General features: G+C 38.0%; 1 protein-coding gene across 1 annotated transcript in view; it reads left to right on the top strand.

The window, feature by feature from the left end:
• Nucleotides 1-2,961: 2,961 nt before the first annotated feature.
• LOC129721093 (phosphatidylinositol 4-kinase beta) overlaps nt 2,962-20,361 on the top strand; it is a 142,281-nt gene continuing 124,881 nt past the window's right edge. The window contains exon 1 of the mRNA XM_055673224.1: nt 2,962-4,212. The gene's annotated coding sequence lies outside the window, so the exon portion shown is untranslated. The remainder of the gene's footprint in view (nt 4,213-20,361) is intronic.

Here is a 20,361-nt window from a genome sequence, read left to right as displayed (position 1 = left end):
ACGATGATTAGCAGAAATGTGAAAGCCGTGAGGAAAAATCCTAATGCGCCATATCTGTCGTGTTCCGCTTGAATAGCGTCCGTGATCTAGTCCAAGGCTATGATAATTTAGCTAACCTTGAAGGATGGCTAGTAAGAAGAAGGTTGATTTATCTCTAATCTATTAGCAACCCGCAGAAGAAAAAAACAGTAGCGTCATTATTCAAACCTGTGGTGTGGACTCATAAATAACACCTCGAACGACGATGATGATGGCGACCGTGGTTTCCCAATACAACCGACTTGCCGCATTCGATGAAAGGGATTCCATTTCCTATCGCGCGTCAGGTCAGATCCGCTCCCTCTTCATTTATTTGCTCCTACCTTTATTTCAACAAATGTCGCGTGCGTGCCTCAGCAGCACCCAACCCAACCGCCGCACCCTGGTATCGCATCGCATCGTTCTACGCAGTCACTTTGGCTAATGTAATGTGCGTAGAACAGAATCCATCGCACCGCAGAATGGAACACTTTTCCGTATGTTTTCCGTTTTATTTAGGGACCATGAAAAACCTAAATGCAACAGATTCCCCCTCTTTTGTCCAATCTAAGAAGGCAATATTATTGCAGTGCAAGCTATAGTTTTATGTTCACACATTTCCAGGAGAGTGGTTTCGTTTTGAGCGATTGTTTCGCGTACCCACCCGAGTCGTTGTAAAGTTCTGAAGTACTATAACCGTAATAGCTTCTACTTTTGGCCCCGAGGGGAGTCCACTGACCAGATTTCGACAGGGAAGTGAATAAAATAACATAATTATTGTTATTTTTGGGATGAGGGTCCGCTATAGCGATCCCGGTTCCGCAGGGATAGAGGTTTTGGATTTAAATAAAGATTGAGTACCGAGATGGTATGATGGTTGCACGGTTCGTGTTAATATTGGTAAATGATGTTTTATTGTTAACCTATCAACTAATTGTTGGATTTTCGTGAATCATTTTTTGAACGCTGGCAGGATTATAAAATCTTGTCCAGTATCTTGTATTCGAAGGTATGAGAAGCAGAGTAGGCAGTGTGACTTTGCCCTCGTATCCAAGTGAGTTTTAAAACTTGCTTGCACATTTATTTTCGGTTTGCACGTAAACCCTACTAACAGTGCACTACACTTGAGTTGGATTTGAGTTTTAATCCTGCATCACAACTATTGCATAAAAATCGAGATGCGATGAAATTAGCGCCGCGTCTGCTGCAACAGTTTGTTGCATTGTCCTTTGAAAGCATAAATTCGATCTAAAAACAAAACTCATCGCGTTACATCATCGCCTGTATCGCTGGATACATCGTGCACTGCATGCATTGCACGCATTTAAACTCAATCGATCAGAGTGTGCGGTGCAAAAAAACTCAAACTATCGAGAGAAAGCAGATTCGAGTTGGATTCAAATCTGGAAAAGTGTTACTCAGTTCAACTTTGCACGAGTTCATGCCATCACTGATGAGAAGAAATTTACAAACCTTTTTTCTTGTTTTTGTTCGGAACTAGAAAGAAACCAATTCACTCAGGATGCAATCAAACTAGGCTGACCAGTTTTTTTCGGGTTGGAAACAGGACGAAAGGGCTCAAAAACAGGACACATGGGAAGAATAATATTGAAAAATATTTATTAGCCAAAGCATACAAACAATTCATCATTACTTTGATAAACCTGCCTCATTCTGTACTTAAAGTTTGATGAAATTTTGCGATGTAGAGTGTGATTTTGGCAATACTAGATAAACTTTCAAAAGGTCCTATCTGCTTTCGTCGTTTTTCCGGAGCGTCTTTTCATTTTAGAAATGACTGAGCTTTGGTACCTCTTCCAAGCGTGGTTTTCGTTCAGAAGGCTAGAGTGATCCCTCTTCTATCAACTTGTGCAAATAACGTGTCGTAAAAGGTGTTTAATAAGTTGTGGTGGTTGAACGAAAGTGATCGATTAGAAAATCGATCAAAGCAGATAGGACCTTTTGAAATGTTTCTCTAGAATAAGGTCGTGAAATTTGTGATTTTGCAGGCCATCTATCGATCCCAACTTCCCTAGTGACGCGATACTGCCAGGAAGGTACAAAATTTGCTCAATAATATTGAAAAATTCCTGGCAGCTCAGAAAATTATTTTCAAATCTAAAAAATATTAATGCAAAACTTCATTTTGGAAATTTTTAAAGGAGTATCCAAAAAAGGTATAAAATGGTAAAAAGACGGGACACTTAAAAATGACCAAAAAAACGGTAAGTCTGGCCAGCCTAAACCAGAATGGATCAAGCGATATTGAAAAAAAAATGCAAGCAGATGTCGAAATGCTTTGCAATATTTCATTATAAAGGTATTATCACATAAATTTTCTGGGGCAGATTAAAGAAAATACAAGGACAACTCGTGGGTGGTTAAACTTTAATTACACAAAAACAATTTTTTAGCGCTTGGTTTGGTTTGATTGCATTCCGAATCTATAGAAAACAGTGTGAATTTTTTATTCCATAAAATCATCCCGAAATAAAATCCCATCTTCACTATGCCTTTCTACAACGCCGAATTTATTTGCCTACATAAATCAAAGTAGCAACAAAGCTTGAACCTTCAGCGCATTTAAACGTACCAATAATCGTTTACAAAACTCTAAAAATAATATCAACTGGCATGGAATAGAAGGTATTATTTTAATTTGAAAACCTAAAAAACGAGTTTTGAAAATAACTGGACTACGATATTAATCATTAAACTAATCTACACGAACTTAGTGGTACCGAACTGATTTAAACTGCTCGACTAGAGTACGCTTGACATCCCCACATTTCGTCGCCAATCGAGCAGTACACGGAGACAGAACTCTCTCGCGTGCGTGCTCTCCTGCTGCTTGCTGCGTGCGCGTGTGTTGGAGGTTGAGAGATTGCATTGGATTCGCCCTGTTGTTTGTCGCTAGCTTGGTAGTGGTTTAGTTTGCTGGAAGCTTTCTTTGGGTGCGGACGTGTTTCAGAATGAAAGTATATCGTGTTTCGCGTTGATTGTGAGTTTTTTTTTTCTACTAATAACTGTGTTGGTGTTAGCGCATCCACCCACCGTTTGCCCGTCGTGCTGCACTGGAGTCAATCCGTGATCAAACCAGTGGTGAACTGCAACCAAATATGCATGCTTTGCATAGGGGCAAGTGAAATAGACGCTGTTGTTTGCTCCGGTAGACCGAGCGAGAGCGCGTCGAATAATTTTGCCCCTTGGATTCTGGTCTGGTTTCGAATGGTCTGTGTGTATTGGTTAAACATCGTGTCGCGTTTGTGAAAATTGTTCAAATAGACACTGCTGCTGCTGGGCTGAATTTTGCCCCGTCGATTGTTATACTGGTTATACACCATTCGAAATGAAAGTGCATCGTCCAAATCCAAGGTTTGTGCAGATATTTTAGCTGGAATTCCGGATCGTTTTTCGTGTGCAGTATAAAACAACTCAATATGTTTCGATGGCTCGGGCTGCGACACTGTGAGATCAGGAAAAATGTCAATTTTTGTACTATGGGATAAGTTTCTCTCCGCTCGGTAATGTGTGTGTATGTTAATTTACTCTACGCGAATCTGGCCTGTGTGCATAGTAAATTTGCATGATTAGTTACTAAAAATACGATCAAAACATCCAAATTGTTCTGCAGTCAAATATGAAGATTGTTTTATAAAAAAAAAGAAGCTCCTCAGATCAGTGGAAGATTGATTGATTATTTTTCAATGTGACGTGTGGTGGAAAAGGGACTAAAATTGTACAACGGCTTTTCAACAGTGTTGGTAAATCCGCACCGAAGGTAGGAGCAACAATAACGCTAGTGCATGTGTGTTTGTGCCCGTGTATACCTCCGAAACAGCTCCGCTGAAGAAAGGTGTGGAATTATTACAAAATGAATGAAATTGTAATTATTGAACAAAAGTGAAACGAATTCGTCGTGCGAATCAAACAAAAGCGTAGCGATTCGGGTGTCCGTCCAATGTGAAGTTGTGTGGCGAGAGAGAAAAAAAGTGCAGTGTTTGTTACGGAGCAAATATATTGTAAATACAAAACATATCAACGCTGTTTATTTCTCCCGGATTACTTGGCGTACGTACTCTGATGTACGGTTTTGTGTCGATGGAGTTGACGAAGAAAACAAACATTTCGTAGAATAAAAAAACGTCGTTCCTGCGAAACTGCGTTGCGAAAAGAAGTCGTGATTTGTTGAAGGTAGGTAATTGCCGGAGGAGTTTATTGATCAACTCATGGGACCAAAATCCCATTGTGGCAAGTGTTGCCGAAAGCCCATGTGAAAATATCTAGTTCAGAATACTCAAGGCAACAATGTTTTGGCAGTCTGAGTATAATTTAAATTAGTCAAATTTTAATTACCCCGACTCGCAGCTTTTTAAAATGAGTATTTCAATATTGACTGTCACTATTATTGTTTAAATCTGCGGATTCGATGTATTAGCAAAGCATTTAATACTAGAGGTGGTTGAATTTATAGTTTCCAGTTCAAATATTTAAACATGTTTGCCAAAATCTATATGCAAATTTAGCAGAAATGTTGCATGGATTCTCTTGGCATATTTTTGCCAATAGGTACATGTTTAATTTGATTATGGTCAATACAACAATAATAGATAATAGATTTATATTTTCTTTTGTTTTAAAGAGAATTGTTTTTGAGCGTAGTTTTTCTCCAAAACACCAACATATCCGCAACCATAGTTGTAAGAAAAAAAAGGATGTAAAAAAAATTAAATTATGTAAAACAAAATTATAACCATGATCGTTCACGGGCTTAGAATAACTTTAGACTAACGAAATTTTTTGAGTGTATCAAACATATCAAGACAAAAAAAAATTCCTGTTAAATAACAATAACAATAATAAATATCAAAAAAAAAAAAATAACTTCAACGCTGTGAAAAATTTTTGATTCCATAAAAAAAAAATCTGTCATTTCGCATATTTTTTAAACAAAAAGATATATAACTCCTGTATGATATTGTATTGTGTGTAATATTTAGGCATTAACACTGTTTAATATGACAACAAGCAAAAACTTTCTTTTTAAATATTAGTCTTGTTGAACAAAACATGGCTACAGTGCCGTTTCGATTTTATCATGGTCAAAAAAACATTTTCCGGTGAATCTAGCGAGGCTTTGGATTTGAGTAAATGATGGAGGTTAGTATTTTTTGTTAAATAGCATTGAAGTCTAACAAAAAAAAAAACTAATGTTTATCATTTATCCATGTTGCATTCAAATGTTCATTACAGAATAAACTTGCATTTTTATGTTCAGTAAATATCATACTTGCCCTATGATTTACTCGAGAAGTTTAGCATACGTTGGTCCAAGTTCATATCTTGATAAAATAGTACCTATTAGTCGTATATCTAAAAAAAACTAGGTCGTATATCTAGTTGAATTCATTCAATTTCTAAAAGGGATTAATTTCTGAGAAATAAAACCAAGCAATTTTAGTATAATTATTATTTTCTAAATATGTTTTGCAGCTTCAGTAGTATATCCAGCTAGCATCGCTGTTTATTATGACAGTTTCACTTCAATCGAACAAGTATTAGTCTGCGAAAGTATCCGCATACCCAGGCGTGTCAACTCGAAATTTTCTCCCATTCTGTCCTTTCTCTCTCATTGGCAGGTCAGAACTATTTATTCGACTCTTCTCGCTCCATTATGTATCTGATAAAACGTTCCTATCCTAGTTAGACCCATTTCATTTCGCTCGAATATTCGGAAACAAATTTCAGCATCCTTCCTTCCGTACAGCATGATTCTGCCTAAATGGTGAACCGATGTTGAGTGAACGCAAAACCGGGAATGAAAAAGGCCAATGTTATCATAAAGCTACAGTCCTTTCGGCCGTTTATCTTCATTTCGACAGAAAGCCGGTCCATTTGAAAAAAAAGGAAAACTTTCTGTCAATAGAGGCGATTTGTTTTGCTTTACAAATGCCCGAAAGTTGCGCGTGGGCGTAACTCTTCTGGTTTGCTCATGCAATCGGTTTTGTCTGTTCCGCTGCCTTTTTTGTTAGTAAAATAGTTCAATTGAGAGGTGAAGAATTTATGGCAAAGAACACGTACATACATCATTGCTGAGACAAGTTATAGTTAATGGTTCGAGAATGGCACAGCAAAAGATGGAAGCGATGCTGAAGCTTAAATTCTTTCGTGAACTATATTTCTACTCTACTTGAAGCGAATCGTAGCGAATAAAAGAACGAGCAAACTAAAAGTAATTTATAATGCTTGCAGCAACGTATTTTGGTGTCTCGGATCGACACCTGGTCGTTTCTGTAATAATTCGAGAAATTGCTTACTAACGATGATGAGGATCATGATGACGGTAAAGTACCTCATTAGATAATTTTGATCCCAACCAGATTAATGTTAATCATCAAACGGCACGGTGAAAAACAAACACCAATGTGCGGCGTTTCAGCAATCGGTGGCCTACATTTCCCCCGGTTGGGATGAGGTTGCAAGTGCAAAATTGCGCACGATTGGATTAGGCGAACACCACAGAAGAGGTAAACAAACAAGATTGTGCGATTGCCTCACCAAGTTCCAGGGCGTTTCATCTCGTACATAGCTGCAGCGGCGCGAGATTATTGTTTTCTGCTGTACACGGGTGGTGCCGGCTGCCGGTTGCTGCAATAGGCGTGAAATCAAACGGTCTGCGTAACTTCAAAAAAGAAATGATCCTAGCAATTCGAACAACAACGGCAGGCACTCGATTCATGCTGCTGCCGCTTATTTTCTCCGCGAATGAACGATCGATGCGTCTTGCGATTCCGCTTACCCGCGGTCGAGATTCAGAAAAGCGGCACCACTACTGTTGCTGCTGCTCTTAATGAAGAATGTAAGCAGACCGGGTAGATTGAATTGGATGATTGTATCTTTGCAGTGAGCAACAAGTCATAACAAACTATACGATGGATGCATGCATTTCCCTAGCAAACAGTATTGAGAAACTAGGGCAAAGTGTTGTTTTTATAGGGTGACTGTTATTCGAGGCAACATCCAGTAACGAAGTTCGCCGTGAAAGTTGCAAAGTGAATTTCTCACACGCAAAAAATAGAGATTTTGTTCGCACTGAGCGAGTATACCATTCCAAAACGATGTTAATATTGTAACGTTATTTCCAAAATGTGTACGAATAAATTTTAAACCCAAATAACTTATTCTCGAACTAGCATTTGCATTTGTTACACGCTGTCAAAATACGTAGGAACATTGTGAAAAGCTCTCTTGAGTTCTGGCAACGGAATCATCATTGTAACTTCATCATGCTGAGCCGAAGAACACTTATAAAATTTTTAATCAATTATTTAAAAAAAATAAAAAAAATTATAGTAATTGTTTTCAATAGTTCTTTCAAAATTGCATATTTTTCCTAATTATGAAAAATGCAAAAAATACTTCAATTTTCAAGCCGGATAAGAATCCAGCTGAGGTTCCAAGTTATCGACCAATCAGTTTGCTTTCTTCAATGAGTAAACTGTTTGAGAGAATTATTCGTTATGGAACGATGTCACACATCAATGAAAATTTAGGTTTTGCAGATTAACAGTTCGGATTTCACTACTCATCAATTGCTCAGAGTTACTAGTATGATACGAGCTAACAAATCTGAAGGTTTTTTCACTGGAGTTGTTCTTTTGAATATAGAAAAAGCACTCGACAGTCTTTGGAATAGACGTTTGATAGCGAAATTGTTACCTTTTCTAATTTTGATAACCAAAATTACAAAAAAAAAATCTAACTGACCGAACTTTGCAGGTTATCTACCAGAATTCAAAATCTGATAAATTTTCTGTCAAAGTAGGTGTGCCTCAAGTTTTAGCCGTGGGTTCAGTCCTGTACAACATATTTACTACAGTTCTTCCTGATTCACCTCCAGGATGCACAAAGTTATTGTTCTGCGATGACACAAGTATTTCCGTGAAAAGGAAACAGTCTTCGGGTCATTTGAAGACAATCGCAGAAAAGTTTGGATATTTTCGCTTACTATTTAAAAAAATGGAAAATTTCCCCCAATGCTTCTGTAACTCAATTGATAATTTACTCATAAACCTCAAGCTTCTTTTCTAGTGTAGACTAGACTAGACTAGATAAACCTCAAGCTTCTTTTCTCAACCTAAACAATAATCACATTATTAAAGTGAATAGGGTTATTTTAAATTGATCTAACAAGGTTAAGCACTTGGGACTAGTTTACGGTAAACAAATTATTTTCAAAGAGCACAGAGAATATATAATGATTTTTTTCCAAAAAAAAAAACGGAAATCTGGCAAAATACTTTGGGTTACAATGAAATTGAAAAGGTTTTTCACACATGTTGAGCCACGCACGCTGTTTCCAAAGCTGCCAAAACGTGATCGAAATTGTTTTGACCCAAAAACAATTATTTTAGAGCCGTAACGTCTTCAGCAAAGTTGTTCCATTAATTATTCTCCATGTCCACTCAACAGTGAGAAACGAGTTTCGCTTTTCTCATTCTGAAATATGAAAATCCACTTTGTTCAGCAAAGTTGTAGCAAATATCAAAAGAAACAACTTTGTTGGTTATACTTCATACTTCTATCTATTTATTTTAATGGACTTTTGTGGAGTTTTCTATAGATTGCTAATAAAAATCTTTTTTTGCTATTTAATTTTTTATAGTGGGTTTCTACAATTTTCGAATGTTTTACAAAAATGTTTGCTACAACAAAACAAACAATATCTTCGTTGAAAGTTAATTTTTATCTCACATATATTTCTGGTTGTTGACGATTTTTACTAAAATAATGCGCTAATTAACACTAATTACTCATAACTCAAAAAATAATAATTTTAGAGTAATAGTGTCTTTGGTAAAGTTGTTCTATTAATTTTTCTCCATTTTGTAGAAGTTAGAATTTGGTGATAATTCTACCTGAAAGTGAGAAATGAGTTATATTTTTCTCATTTTTGCATAATCCACAAAAATCCACTTTTCTGAGTAAAGTTTTAGCACATTTCGTAAGAAACAACTTTGTCGGAGACACTATACTTGTATCTGGTCATTTAAATGAACTATTGTGAAGTTTTCTCTAGAATGCCCCTTTAAACTATTTTTTAATATAACTTTTTATAGTGATTTTCTAAAAGTTTTCAATGTTCTACAATGTTGTTAACTGCAATAAAACACACAAGTTCTTCGAAGAAAGTTTATTTTTATCTGTTATTAAAGATTTTTATTAACATAATGCACTTATTTATTTACAAATATCTGCACAGGAGACAGCGAGAGACAAATGCCTATATCTGGACTAAATGACGTTTTACTTATACTTAAATATAGAAAAGGTTTAGTCTGCAGATATTTGCAGATTTTAAAGATATCTGTTAGTAAATTAGTGCAGTGTTTCAATAAAAATCTTTAATAACTGAATACTGGTGAAATAAGAGAGATAAAAATAAACCTTCTTGGATGAAATTGTGTGTTTTGTGATAGTAAACAATAATGTAGAACATTGGAAAATTGTAGAAAATCACCACTAAATGTTATATCTAAAAAAATGATTTTTAGTGGCCATCTGTATTCACAATCACAACATTGCAACTTCTATAAAATGGAGAATAATTAATGAATCAACTTTCCTGGAAACACTAGAGCTCTAAAATCTGGTTTTTTGGGTCAAACTAATTTCGATCACGTTTTTGCAGCTTTGGAAACAGTGTGCCACGTTGAGAACCTCTAGGAATATTTAGTTTACTTTATCCGTTTGATCAGAGACATTTTTAGGACGAATTTTTATTTTCTCCTGTTTCTTTTGTACCTATAAGACGCATTTTTAGCCCTTTTTGTCTAAGTTTTGATCATATCTTATTATGACTTTTTCTGTCCACTATTTTTATTGTTGGTTTATTCTAGCCCTCTGAGTCGTTTCGCAACCATTTTGAGCTGAATTCGAGATTCGTTCATTTTTATTCTTTGAAACCTTTTGGAGTATTTTTCGCTTTTTCAAGCTACGTCTACGAGAATTTTTATGCATTTTAAATTAAGTTTGATATGTTTTTTTTTATCAAAACTTAGAGCAACTATTCCCCTTGAATAAAATTCCAAGTTTTCCCAAATCGGCCGTTCCAGTGCTGAGAACGAGCATTTTCAAAAAACAAAAAAATTTCTACTAGTTATACGAACGCGTATAGTTGTTTTAAACAGCTGTGCTGCATTTTCAATTTGAAAGTTTATAATAGTTTAAAGTAGTTGAATTATAGCTGATCACTCCCATTATTTATAATTGCGAAGCTCGATAGGATACAAAAACTCTTAAGTCAGGTACAATCTACTTTGTGCCGCCAATCAAGGTAATTGGCATCATGGAATTCACTGACCGCTTCATTTAGCAGAACCTCTTTCACCTGGTCAATGTGAACCTCAACGTGCGTTCGAGTGCTATGCTTACCACTATGTATGTCTGAGTGTAGGTATATTGTTTGTTTCCACATTCACAAACAACATGCAACACTTTAATAATATTTGATGAAATCGATCAAAGCCATCATCAGTGCTAAAAAAAGTACGAAACACGACACAAAAGGAATGCCCTCCAACTGGAATTCCTCGCACGTATGGTTCCATCAAAAATCAATAACATGCAAATGAATCAATTTTTTTGCATCCCATATACGATGCAAACGTGCAACGAATTGACTGCCCTAGCAGACTCAATTATGCATGGAATTCCATCGATTAACTGCGGGTCCAGCCGACGAGTTCTGAAACGACCGCCCGTGTAGCCGGAGGCGAGAAAATTTTTCTATTCTGCCTCTACCGGAGTGCATGTGTTGATAACAGCGCGAATCTCTCACTTCGCGATGATGATCATCACATAACAAATTCCGCTTACTTACAGCCCGTGAATTCCGCAGCGTTTTTTTCTTCTTGATTTTTTTCGGGTAAAAAGAAAACGTATACACACAATAGCCAGCTAATTTTGAAAATTAGCCGAAATAATGTGCCGTAAAATTGGTTGCATCCATTCACTTTATATAAAAACAAAAGCTCGTATTGAAAGTGAATACCGCAGGTTTCGTTACTCGACAGCAGCAACCAGGTGAACCGCACATCACCGCTATTCAGGGTAATTCGTTTGCTCAAAAATTCACATACCGCCCCTGAAAACGCCATCCCATCTCAGTTGATTGAATTTAGCAACCATAAAATATTTACTTGCACGGCCCGGCTACCGAGTGGAGCGTTAACGAACCTGTGCCTAACACCCAGTCGCGTCGGTGCTCTCAGGAATGATCGGAATGGCGGGTCTAGTTCACCACCGTAGCCAAAGCATATTTGCTGCGAAAGTTTCACGCCTCTGTATTCCGTCCGGCTAGTTTGCTCTGATTGGAATCATACACACTACTCTGTAGGTTGGGATGAGGTCAATGTAAAACTAATTTGTGTGTTGTTTGTCTCGACGAAACCAAATTGATAACAAGGGTTATCATACCGTTTTCAATCTGCTCCCTAACTTCGCAGTGCGTAGTTGATTTAGCAATCAAAATGTTAAAAAAAGCTCTTTAGAAGTTCACACACATATTCATTATGCTATCATATTCGGAATTGGGAAGCTCTACTGAGCACAGAAATGATAATCTACACTTGCCCGTCAAGCTTACTTGGCAAGGCATCGATTTTAATTCATTCAAACATTCGAATCCAATAGCGGCGGATCCAGTAAGTTCGCTAAATTTCTAGTTCTACCACATTTTTCGAATTCCATTCTTCCCCGTGCCTGAATGCTGCCGCGCCGCGCTTCGCCGTGATTCATCGACTGTCATATTCGTAAACAATTACTGATTTACAAACAATTACTGATTACAAACTGATGCAATCTTCATGGCCGACGACGCACTCAACTTAACACACAGACACACACACACACACACACTTTGTGCGTGATAACCTTCGATCCGAGTGGTATTGCCATCCCCCAGTGGCAGGCAAAAGGCAACACCGTAAACTCCGGTGAGAGGTCACTCCGACGGCGTCGCTGGCAAAGAAGTCCTATTCCGTTCGGCACGGTTGCGCTCGATTCGAAATTATACATTTATTTTGTTTTGCTTTGATTGGCAGCGGTGCGGTTGGACGAATGCGCCTTCCCCCGTCAGCGAAATACACTGATAGATGTGGCGAGTGGCTGGTTGAGCTCAATGTTTCATTGTTTATTATAGTTTCAATTTCGTTTTCGAAAACAGTTGAGTGGTTAGGCGAGCAGGAAAGGGAGAGGGGCACGTTTGCAGCGGAAGGGCTACTTGAATTGTTGCCGGGTTTATTGTTGTTGTAGAGAAGCTGATAATGTCGATTTGGATGATTGGCAACGACAACATTTGTAGGAAGTATACAACATCTATATCTGATAAAAAATGAATTATGAAGCGTTTTTCGCCGTCTTAAAAATGTGTATTTAAAGCAAAAAAAATTTAATTGTATTTCGTTACTCTAAATTTTCTCATGAATTATATCGAATAGTTCTTCACAGTGAGAACTGTGACATCTGGTATTTAGTTTTAAATTGCTAATCTCATTTAGTAAATGTTCGAATATTGTCTTTTTTTCTTTCTCACAGTGAATCTAATTAATTGAATTGTGCTAAAGCACTTATTGGTTTTGAGTACTTTCCACCGGAACATGCTCACACACAATCCTTTGAATTATTTCAAATTTTTTTTTCTGACAGACAAAACGATAGAGAACATATTGATATAATATTGTTTGAATTTCACCCAATACATTTCGAGTATTTCACAGGCGGTTCCTAAAGCTGCTCAGAATATGTTCCCTACCTTTCGAAATGCCAACTTTATCCCAGACATTGAGAACGAATCTTTATTACTCCCAGTCGTAGGGGAGGAAAGAACATTATTATATCTCTTCGACAAAACTTCACTTTTTGGCCTACATCAAATATACATGGCTTATTCAATCAACAAAATTCATATCTGGACCTCTTATTTGCAAACTGTACGGAAGACACGTGTACACATCATTGTCACCTTAAGGAACATGAAGAAGTGCCGGAATTCAATAAAGCCAACTATGAACAAACAAGAAGTAGAATTCTCACAATTAGTTTGCAGAATCAAATTAATACTGAGGGAAATGTCGACAAAAGGGCATAATTTCAAAAACTGTACCAAAAAAAAGAAAAGAATAAAGAGAACTCGGCATAGTAAACTAACAGTGTGGATAAACCCATATCTGAAAAAATTTAAAAATTAAAAGCAAAAAGGGCATAAAATGTACAAAAATGAAAAAAAAGTACCAATTTGTAAAATTACCCATACATGTGACGCCAACTCACCCTCGCCATCAATACCGCACAGGAAGAGTATAATCGTAAAGTCGAAAATAAAGTCAAATTATACCCAGAAAAATTTTTCATCTACGTGAGCATGAAACTGGAAAGTAGCAGTTTCCAATCACGAATGTATTTTGATGGAAATGTAAGTGAAGACTCTTCCGAAATTTGTAATCTTTTTGCACTTGCGTAGTTTAGGAAATAATGAAGTTTCGTGATTTTCACATTTTTAAACACAGTGCCTACACATCTCTGAGAAAAATGAGTGAGTTTAAACAGCCTCTGGATAACATTTCTTTGCATAACTTTTGAACCATTCATTCAATCATTATGAAATTTATAAGTTAAGGGTTTTGAACACCCGTTCCTTTGACACCGATTATTAAAATCGGGTGTGAGATATGAATGCTTCGGGATTTTTACATTTTGATACATAACCTCTAAACTAAAAATCCAATTACAATGAAATTAAATAGCCACCTATGGGTAACAAGACCTTTCATTTGCAATTTATTTCTTAAAAATCGGTTCAGCCATCTCTGAGAAAAGCGTGTGAGAAAAAAAAGTTGCACATACACACACATACACACATACATACAGAAAATGCTCAGCTCGTCGAACTGAGTCGACTGGTGTATGACATTCGGCCATTGGGACCACTTTTATATTTTTTTTCAGTGATTGCTTTCTAGGAGAAAGGCAAAACTAAGACAGATAACTGAGTTTGATAAATCTCCTATGAAGTATGGCGAGCGGCCTCTCCACAGTTAACCGGAACGTTCATCATGGCGGACAAAAGCATGCGTGTAAGGCATTGTCAGTCACAGCAGCACCTTCTTGGGGAACATGGTGTGTGGAATTAATTTCACCTCGGCGCTCACTTCCTTCGTAAGGGAAGTAAAAAGCGAAGTGCCCTGCCAGTCGTTGCCACCCAGGATGAGACAGGTCTCGTCCAGTGAAGCCACATTTTCATCTGTATTATGTAGAAAATCTTGTCACCTTGCTAAGGTTTAAAATAAAATCTGTATAAACATCTGCGTATGCACTGGACATATCCTTCTTGAAAAAAAAAGCAACAGCTTGTTTAACATACATATATCCGGTTATTCATTCATGTACACACCTATATGTAACATATGAGTATAATAACGCCTTCAACACGAGCTCATTTTGTTTTATACTATATCAAGAAGTTTATTCGAGACCTGATGGAAACCAAAAAAAACTGTATTGTTTCCAGAAAATTTGTAATCTGTATAAGCAGTTATCTGTATAAGCAGTTATCTGTATGTATCTGTACGTGAAAAATCTGTATAAATACAGATAAATCTGTATATGTGGCATCACTGGTCTCGTCGTTCATCACCTCCGCCATTGCATCGTTCATCACTGCGTCATTGCCTGCCACCTATGTTCATGTTCGCCAGGTACTTTTCCACTGTTTGGCCGGTTGTACTGACCTCTCGGCCAGGCGCACGCTGCAATGAAGCCGCTTTTCTCTCGGTCTTCCTCTTCAGCATTCTTTGGAGCTTCTTGTCGCTCAGGGTCGTCGGTCGTCCAGAACCGGGCTTGCTTTCGATAGTCTGATTGTTGTCCAATAGTGCCAAGATGTAGTTGCCAAAACGAGCGTATCCGGCGTTCACAAATACTGAGACGTGCCGCACGAACAGAAATAAACTCTCAAAACCCATTTCAGTCGTCTCTGCAGTGGTGCCCACGGTTCGCATTTGGGTCCATTTCTTTCCAGTTTGTAAATGACATTTCTCTCTTACTTAAAAAAAACTAAATATATGAATTCACGCAGTAGACATGGAAATCATCAGTTTTAGCTGCCGCTCACGATGACCGTGTAGTACCAGTCCAAAAACAATTGCTTTTATACGCGCTTCTCAGCTTGAATTGAACTGCATCTCCGCTACCATCGTATGAAGCACGTTAAATGTTCATTAATCTTCAAACACATTATTTCTATTAAAAGAAATATTTGCGTTGTCATCCTATCGATGCTCTTTAGATTTACTGTTTCCCGGAGGTTGGGGACCCTTCGCACCAAAACTTCGCACAAAAGTGATCCCATTTTGATAGTCTTCCTCCCCTCCTTACGCTCGTAAATTCGGCTCTTGTATTACACACCACAGACAGCAAAGTTATGCCAACTGGAAACGCCAACCCTCCGTGGTAGCGGAGATACCAGGGAGTACATGCAACCGGGCGTAACGGGTTAAGGCCACTCCGAGTTGTTACCGTCGCCGTCGTCGTCGTCATCATCATCGCTGTCGGTTTTGCCGCCGGGTCGATCGGGGGTAGGTTATCGATTTTCCATACCATTATGCGACGCGGCACACCAGCTCTTAAATATAGAGTTTCTCGCTCATATTGCTGTCGTGGCGCGTCGGTGGTGGCACCGTGGGTTCAGGCTTATGAAACTTGGGAGCACCTTCACCTTCACCGGCGAATTGTAGAAGGTAGTAATAAAACATCGTGACTGAAACAACAAACAAAACCCCGAGACTGAAACGAGAAGCAGAGTAGTAATGAAAACGGCACCAGCAACATCAACAACCGCGCAGCGGACGAAGCGGAAGTATTGTGAGAAAAGCAATTACGATGGCTGTTTCCGATATGGACTCTCCGGCTACTAATAGTTCCGATGGTAGTCGCAGCTACGAAGCTTGTTGGATAGAAGTGGGAAACTGATTTTCCTAATAGGTGCAATCTGGGAAAGTGTGCTCATTTCGGGGCGCTTTGGATTGGTGGTGCCTTTCATAGGAGGGGTTTTATCTTTCGAATCAAAAGATTAACGTGGGATCGGAAAACGTTGATTGCATTATTTTATGATACTTTCATCTGGAGTACGGCAGCACCGATCGTTCGCGTTTTAAATCGAATCCGTTTGAAACTGAATAAGTAGCGGGAATTATGATTCCAAGATTAATCCAGCCTAGGCCGCAATAGACTTACCAAACAGTTACGGTGTTGTTGTTGATGTTGTTGCTAGCATCAGTAGGTAACAATTTGTCAATTATTACAGCTTGTCGGTTGCCATTTGTTCATCACCGGCTGCTAATTGCTTCCAAGCTTACTGCTGATACTGTTTCGCTGATGCGCCGCTGAAGCTGCTGGTGTTGTGTAACGGAGATCGTATTAGGCTTCATTTTTTCTTTAATTTTGCCCCACTGTTGGTGGGTGATGCGAAGATTTGCATTTACGTTATTTAGATCGATCGGTCGTTGTTTGATTAGTAGCTTGCAAAGCGAGGATTGAAAGTAGGTTTGCAGAAAACTCGCCTAATTGCCGGTTTACTCTGTAAATTGTTCTAGCTATTTTCTTCCGACATCCGCACTTGTTTGCATGTTTGCATGTTGCCTCCAACGGTGCTAAGAACAGTTCAAGTCGTACAACTGCATGCTAAAGGCCCAATAGCTACTGGAATCTAGGCGAACAAAAAAATGTTGTGTTAAGTTAACTGGACCGAATGATTGCGTAAATTGTTCTCTTTTTTATTTATTTTAAATTGAGTATTTCGCATAACTCCTGCCTCTTGTGTCGCCTTTGCCCATCCATTTTGTGGGGCTTACGGTAGCGAAGTTGCCACATCGGGTGCGCTGAGGCGGCAAACGCATTCAAGCTGTGTCGAAAATTGCTATTAATCTACTACTTTCATAGGTTACGGCCATATTGCTGTTTCAACTGTTTTGCTCCGTTTTTTTGTAGATCCTATATGCTGGCTATTTGGTTTTTACATGGTTAGTCATTAAAGTTGTAGCTTCTGCGTAACAGCTTAAACTCAGGAAACCTCTCCGTATATGTTATTCAGTTTTTTTTCATGGTTTGGACTTTATTATTTGGATTGGGTTGCTCCGAATGGGTTTTACTGTCCGATTATGCTTTGTTTATTAGGTTTGCGCCGCAAAACTATTCCTTGGAAACCGTATGTGATTTAAAAACCAGCATGCGGATGCAGAAAAACTCGGTGTAAATACTTAATCAAACCTTAACTGACTAAAATATCCGTAGTTGCTGTTGTATGCGATTTAGTTAAAACCTATCAATTCGGTACGGTAAATTGGTCAATATTTTCCATTTTGCAATGTCTGCCATGTTTATCTTATTTTGATCATTCTTGACTCTTGATTGTTGTTTTCTGTTTTTACTATTTTTCTGTTAGTTTTGTTTGCAAGCTTCTTTTTACAGGAGGGACACTATTCCAATTACCCCGAACCTATTTTAAGCAGTCTGCATCTGTTTTGCAGCGGATTTTTTCTCAGTGCCCGAATGGCGCCTGAATGGCTGCAATTATGCTTGATTTTTTCGGTTGATGTTTATTTGAATATTTGTCTGCGTTGAACGATATTTTTCGTATTCGTAAGACAGCTAAATCAATCAGAGTTTTCGGTCTAGTCATTGGAATTGACGATATTGATCGAAACTCAGGACTTTGAGACCTGATTTCTTCGACTGCTCAAGCTGGCCCTTACCCTACATCGCAGAAAAAAGTTTTAGATAAAATATAAAAAAAATTAAAATACATCTTTTATTTTGAAAATCATACTTTTCATAAAAACTGCGAAAGATTAACTAAACATTGATGGTTGTCTGATCATGAAAAAAAAAGTGGAGTGGTTTGTATGATCAGCATGATGTTTTCGGTAAAATTGTAAACAAAAATTTTTGTCATTCCAGAAACAAATATACACCGTAGGACTAAAACTTTTTTATTCATTACTTTATTAAGGTGGCTTTCAGCCACAGGCTGGTTCGCCACCAAGGACTAAAACAAATTTATAACAAAAAACACAAATATTCAAAATTAATATCTTCAAAACCCACTTTTTAAAAACTTATTCTTCTTATACGAGAACTATACAGTGTTAGTTAATCATTGAGTGGTTTGTTTGATTAGTTCGAACTTTGAGAAACAAAAAATAAAAAAGGTAAAACTTTCCAATTTTTTTTTCAAATTCCAAAGGAAATACGGCTTTTTCCAGTCCTAACGGTGGATCAAAACGCTACTATTTTTTATGTCCGACGTTTCGGCCTTGTCACTTGGGGGCCCCTGGGTACAAATTTATTAAAACTTTTTATATAAATACAGTGATCCCCCCTTGATGATGTTTAGGGTGATAAAATAGGGAAAGTGATAAAATCGGGAAATTTTTTATCAACATTTTTTTATGAAAGATGGTAAACCAATAACTTAAAACGTAAAATCAGCGATTTAAATTACTGTAAGAAATCTAATCATATAAAAAAGCAGTTTTATATGTATGTCTGTCTCTTTGACCCTCATAGACGTGGAAACTACTGTACTAATCGGCGTGAAAATTTGTATGTAGGGGTTTTTGAGGCCGGAAAAGGTTATTAGAGTAGCTCGAGACCCCTCCCTCTTCTTGAAGAGAGGGCTCCCATACAAATATAACACAAACTTCTGCGTAACTTAAAAACTAATCAAGCAAATGGAACCAAATTTGACATGGTGAGGTTTTTAGGAGTAAGAAATATGTCAATGGTAACTTGACACCCCTCTCTCCTCTGGAGGGAGGGCTCGCATATGAGTGAAACATAAATTTCACTATTAGTTCGTAGGTTAGGTACTAGTGTTTGCATAAAGCTATGAAGTGTCATACATATCTCAAGCAACTTAAAAAAATAATTTTTCGTGACTTTCAGCGATTTTCTAAGGTAACGGAAGTGGGATCATAAATGACCCTCAATGTGTATACGTGGTTTACTGATACCGCTTTCACAAAATATCTCTTCAGTACATTTCAAAACACATGAAATTATTTCCAAACCAATCACAGCTGACCAAAACCGTATGTCGACGTTGATAGGAAACCTTCCACCCACAGGGGATTGGTAATGAAACTACTATTCATAACTCTCAGGCACTAATTTCAACGGATAGTAAGCGATTTCCTGTCGGAGATAAGCGCATAATGCGTGCCTAGGGACTGCTGCTGTGAATAGTGAAAAAAAAAAAACAGCAAAAAGTGTATGTCAGCACGAAACTAGAGCGCCCTGATTAGTATTAACAAAAGTGGTTGTTATCTTTGTTTATTCTTCATGCATGCCTGCCGGTTGTCTGTGAAATTCCATTCAAACTTTAAGTCAAACTTTATTGTGTTGTGTTCCATCTCCGGCTGTCATAATCGTAAACTTGGGAATGTTAGTCGATTTCCAAGGTTTTTATTTAAAGAAGCTGGGATGGAGAATCATAAAGGCATCTGCTTATTCCGCAGTTTATAGCGGCCTTTGAATCGATGGCTTAAAACGAAGCATTAAAGATTAATTCTTTCGCATTGCCTTGACTGATAAGACGGGTCATTAATGGCTTTGTAACTGTGCGCTAGATTGGGGTCCAGCAGCATACCAATAACAGTGATTGAATCGATTCAAGGACTTGACCGCCAGCCTGAACTGGTGAAAACCAACCACCAAAACAAGACGCATTTTTATGGCGCCAGGCTAGACGGAACTAGCGGAAGGTCAACAATGTCCATTTCCTTAACACGAAACATTTCGATTCGAATTGCCCTTCGTCTCCATTTTGACAGAGCGAAGTTGCAAATCATTCCGTTCGAGCCCAAGTCACGAAGGCCAAAAACCTACAGTTGTAAAGGAAACCACTCCTGGTAGGCCAAAACTCTGTGTCGTGGCAGCAAAACGATTAGCATATACAGGTTTGTCCTTCTCGAGGGCACTGCTCCTTGAATGAGAAAGTTCGGCTTGCAAACACGGGAAATTTTGATCTTTTAAGTCCAATAAAAAACTTCACGACTTAAACACCAATCAGTTGAGTTCGAGTTGTGGACTCATCGATAGACCCCTCGAGGTCACCGCTGCATTGTTTCTCTGCATCGACGACAGCCGCTTGAGCAGCAACACATGAAATCCGCCAATCAGCTGCTCATTACTGCAGCACGGATTGCTCCTTCTCTTTCCTTCTGCTAGGATCGTTACAGCAACTTCAACAACTCGTTTCACTGCTTCCCCTGCTGCATGGTACGTTAA

This window comes from Wyeomyia smithii, chromosome 2 (assembly GCF_029784165.1).
Source record: "Wyeomyia smithii strain HCP4-BCI-WySm-NY-G18 chromosome 2, ASM2978416v1, whole genome shotgun sequence".
Lineage (NCBI taxonomy): Eukaryota > Metazoa > Arthropoda > Insecta > Diptera > Culicidae > Wyeomyia > Wyeomyia smithii.
This window is presented reverse-complemented; position numbering and strand designations above follow the sequence as displayed.